We start from the raw sequence: 357 nt of genomic DNA, 5'->3' as shown, positions 1-357 counted from the left end.
ACCAACAAATAAATTAAGTTTTTCTGTCACCCATTTGTGTTTTTGTAAGCAATACCTTACTGCAATCAAACCTAGAAACCTTGTGTTATGTCCTTAAGCATATGCAAAATATATTGGTCAGATATTTTCCAAAATGAATAAAATGTGAACTGTGAAACGGATAACCAAAGGGATTAAATAAATCATACAATTATATTGTGTTATTCACCATGGAAATAATGTGTTATAGCTACATCAAAAAGAGTGTCTTTAAATTTCTCTGGCAGGGAGGAAACAAATATATTATGCATTGCAAGCCCCTTTTGGTTCCAAATAGATTTAGTAGGGTGTAAGATTCGAAAACATACCAAGCAACCT

The sequence above is a fragment of the Ascaphus truei genome, unplaced genomic scaffold (assembly GCF_040206685.1).
Source record: "Ascaphus truei isolate aAscTru1 unplaced genomic scaffold, aAscTru1.hap1 HAP1_SCAFFOLD_1355, whole genome shotgun sequence".
Taxonomy (NCBI): domain Eukaryota; kingdom Metazoa; phylum Chordata; class Amphibia; order Anura; family Ascaphidae; genus Ascaphus; species Ascaphus truei.
Note: the sequence above shows the minus strand (reverse complement) of the source record.